The following is a 4,496-nucleotide window of genomic DNA, read 5'->3' as shown; positions in this document are numbered from 1 at the left end:
CCAGATTATGGCTCCTGGTAAGAGATTTTGAGTCTAACTTCCCCCATAGTTTGGAATGAAGCGTACACTACTGCTCTATTGTAGCTCTCTAATGGATCCAAGAAAAGTCACTGATTTTCAATTTGTCAGAAATTTTCTTGTGGAAAGATGGAAGTCATGATATTCAAGCTCTTTTTATGTTAGAGTTGAAAACAGAAGTATCTTCATTTTTCTTTTTATCTTCACCAAGCTCATGGCAAAGCTGATTTTAATATCCTAGAAATGTCTATCTAAAATGTTGTATTAGTGTATCAGAGACTGATATTGAAGACAAATTATACTTATGATTTGAAAGAGAAACCTAACTTCTTCAGAAAATTAGACATGAAATCTAGATTACTGGAAGATAAATTAAAAAATAAAAGAATTAAGAATATTTCAGTGTAAGTCACTTTCTTTATTTCAAAGATGGTCATTTATTATCTGCTTGGAAATATATACTTCTACCCTGAAAGAAATGGATATGTTGACATATGAGAGAACTATTATCTCTTGAAAGACTATAGATATTATGGTAATCTATCCTCCGTGGTAGTTGTCATATTACTTTAGTACTACGTAGATATTGAAGAAATTTCACTATTTTTATACATAAATTTAGATGTCAATTAAAGTTCTGCAAACTCAAGCCTTCATATAACTTATGATTCTTTTAAATATAATTTTCCCAAGTAAAATTTTCTCAAAGATACTACAGTTGTAGCAACTATTTCCTAATACAAAGTTCATTGATTTTCACTTAACAATTTCTTGATAATTGTAATTATTTTCAATATCAATTTGTATATAATACTTTGGTTTTTCAGGGTATATTAATATATATCACTATATGTCCAAGCATTGATTACTTTCAGATTGTTGTTTTTTGGTACTTCCTCTGATTTTACTTTCTACTTCACCATTATTTGTCAAGGAGTGCTTATTAGATACTTGCTTACACTTAATATATTTCAAGTGATTTATATTCGGTACTGGGAAGAAAATGTAAATTAAATGTGTCCTCTGTTTTTATATAGCTTTATCTGTGTATTATCTGTTTTATTATCTATCAGTCATCTCTCTATCATATATGTTGAGCCTGAGCTGTACTTTTCTAACTAAAATATTGTGAATATTTAGGGCATGACTATTAGGGCAATAGTTTTTGTTATCTATTATTTATTATATTCAATCAGAGGCAGTTTTTCTTCACCTTATGCTCTTGATTCCTCCCTGCTCTAGTTAGTAGAATAAAAATTTGATTTAAATAGTGAAATGCTACTATATAACAGAAAGTGAGTGTATCTGTGCAGGTTACTGGGTGGCACATTGATAAGATATGATGTTATTTGAGGCAATACCAAATTTAATGATTGCCATATTTTTAGTAACACAAATATTTAATTAAATTACAATTTATTTTAAAATAGAAAATATGAGAAATGTCATCAGATAATCGTGTTATAAGTCAATGCACAGAAATCAGTTGCTTTCTTACGCACTAACAATGAAAATATAGAAAAGGAAATTAGAGAATCAATTCAATTTACTCTAGCACCAAGAACCATAAGATACCTGGGAATAAACCTACCAAAGAAGTAAAGGATCTGTACTCAAGGAACTACAGAACACTCATGAAAGAAACTGAAGAAGACACAAAAAGATGGAAGAGCATTCCATGCTCATGGATCAGAAGAATAAACATTGTCAAAATGTCTATACTGCCTAGTGCAATCTATACTTTGAATGCCATCCTGATCAAAATTCCACCGACATTTTTCAAAGAGCTGGAACAAACAATCCTAAAATTTGTATGGAACCAAAGAGACCCCAAATTGCTAAGGAAATGTTGAAAAAGGAAAATAAAACTAAGGGCATCACATTGCCTAATTTCAAGCTTTACTACAAAGCTGTGATCACCAAGACAGCATGGTACTGGCACAAAAACAGACACATAGACCAGTGGAACAGAGTAGAGAGCCCAGATATGGACCCTCAACTCTATGGTCAAATAATCTTCGACAAAGCAGAAAAAAATATACAGTGGAAAAAAGACAGTCTCTTCAATGAATGGTGCTGGGAAAATTGGACAGCTATGTGTAGAAGAATGAAACTTGACCATTCTCTTATACCATACACAAAGATAAACTTGAAATGGATAAAAGACCTCAACGTGAGGCAGGAATCTATTTACATCCTAGAGAGGGACGTAGGCAGTAACCTCTTAGACATCAGTCACAGCAACTTCTTTCAAGACACTTCTCCAAAGACAAAGGAAACCAAAGCAAAAATGAACTTTTGGGACTTCATTAAGATCAAAAGCTTCTGCACAGCAAAGGAAAGAGTCAACAAAACAAAGAGGCAATCCACGGAATGGGAGAAGATATTCTCAAACAACACCACAGACAAAGGGCTGATATCCAAGATCTATAACGGACTCCTCAAACTCAACACCCCAAAACAGATAATCACATCAAAAAATGGGCAGAAGACATGAACAGATATTTCTCCAAAGGAGACATACAAATGGCTAACAGACACATGAAAGAATGTTCATCATTAGCCATCAGGGAGATTAAAATCAAAACCACATCGAGATACCACCTTACACCAGTTAGAATGGCCAAAATTAACAAGACAGTAAACAACAAGTGTTGGAGAGGATGTAGAGAAAGGGGAATCCTCTTACACTGTTGGTGGGAATGCAAGTTGGTGCAGCCACTTTGGAAAACGATGTGGAGACTCCTTAAGAAATTAAAAATAGATCTATCTTATGACCCTGCAACTGCACTACTGTGTATTTACCCCAAAGATACAGATGTAGTGCAAAAAAGGGCCATCTGTACACTAATGTTCATAGCAGCAATGGCCACAGTCGCCAAACTGTGGAAAAAAACAAGCTGTCCTTCAACAGATGAATGGAGAAAGAAGATATGGTCCATATATACAATGGAGTATTATGCCTCCATCAGAGAGGATGAATACCCAACTTTTGTATCAACATGGATGTGACTGGAAGAGATTATGCTGAGTGAAATAAGTCAAGCAGAGAGAGTCAATTATCATAGGTTTCACTTACTTGTGGAACATAAGCAATAACATGGAGGACATTGGGAGATGGAGAGGAGAAGTGAGTTGGGGGAAATCGGAGGGGGAGACAAACCATGAGAGACTGTGGACTCTGAGAAACAAACTGAGGGTTTTGGAGGGGAGGGGAATAGGAAGTTGGGTGAGCCTGGTGGTGGGTATTATGGAAGGCATGTATTGCATAGAGCACTGGGTGCGGTGCATAAACAATGAATGCTGGAACACTGAAAAAAAAATAAAATGAAATGAAAAAGAATCAAGTCTACAGATACTTGATGATAAAATAAACATGTATGTATGAAACAGCTCACCATGTACCTTCAGATTGCACTAAGATTTTCTGTGCTCCCAAAAGAGGGAATACAGTCAATGATACTGTAATAGTGTTGTGTGGTGACAGATAATAGCTACACTGTGGTGAACATAGGATAATGTATAGGAATGTTGAATAACTATATTGTATACTTGAAACTAATATAACATTGTGTGTTAGCTATACTTGTAAAAAATTAAAAAAAAATTTAAAAATATATTTAAAAAATAAAGCAAAAAAAAAACCAAAAACAAAAACAAAACAAAACAAAACAAAACAAAACAAAAAAAAACCAAAACAAAACCCAAAACCAAAACAAAAACAAAACAAAAAAAAAAGAGCTTCCATAACTTATCTCATTGTACTATTAATAATCCCGTGATTTGGGGACTTTCATTAACTACATTTTATAGATAAGGAATGTAAGGCTCAGTGATATAATTAACTTGCCCAAAATCATAAAGCAAATAAGTGGTTGAGCCATGATTCATACTCAAGAACTACAATTCAAGAATCTACATTTTAACCATTGCTTGCTATTGCCTCCCAATACCTCTCTTACAATGTCCCCTCAGAAACATATATAAGAGTGACTTACAGCATAATATTGTGCTGGTCAGTTTTAAGCCAAAATTTGTGCTATGTTTTAGTTCTGTGACACTCTCGGGAGCTATTAAGTCTTCTAAGACCATTTGCCACAATATTAAATGGCCCCCATCCTCTTTAGAATATGAAACTAATACCTGGTCTGTATTTTTTTGAACATTGGCTTATAGCAATGCTAGTCTTCTAAAGCCCACACAGCTCTGGGTGCATAAAGCTTCTGAAAAAAGTGTTAGTTTTTGCTAACAAATTGACAATATAATGAAACATATAGAATTTGGTATACTCTCCTGTTTATTTCTTTTTCCAAGAGAGAGAGAGAAAGATGAGTGGGGGCTTGGAGGGGAGGGGAAGAGGTAGAGAGAGAGAGAGAATCTTAAGTAGGCTCCATGCCCAGCACAGAGTCCATGATCTCAGGACCCACCCCAAGATCATGACTTGAGAGGAAGTCAAGAGTTAGGCATTTAACCAAGTG

The sequence above is a fragment of the Enhydra lutris genome, unplaced genomic scaffold (genome assembly GCF_002288905.1).
Source record: "Enhydra lutris kenyoni isolate GAN:26980312 unplaced genomic scaffold, ASM228890v2 scaffoldscaffold25, whole genome shotgun sequence".
NCBI classification, from domain to species: domain Eukaryota; kingdom Metazoa; phylum Chordata; class Mammalia; order Carnivora; family Mustelidae; genus Enhydra; species Enhydra lutris.
The sequence above is the reverse complement of the archived record's forward strand: the minus strand, read 5'-3'. Positions refer to the sequence as shown.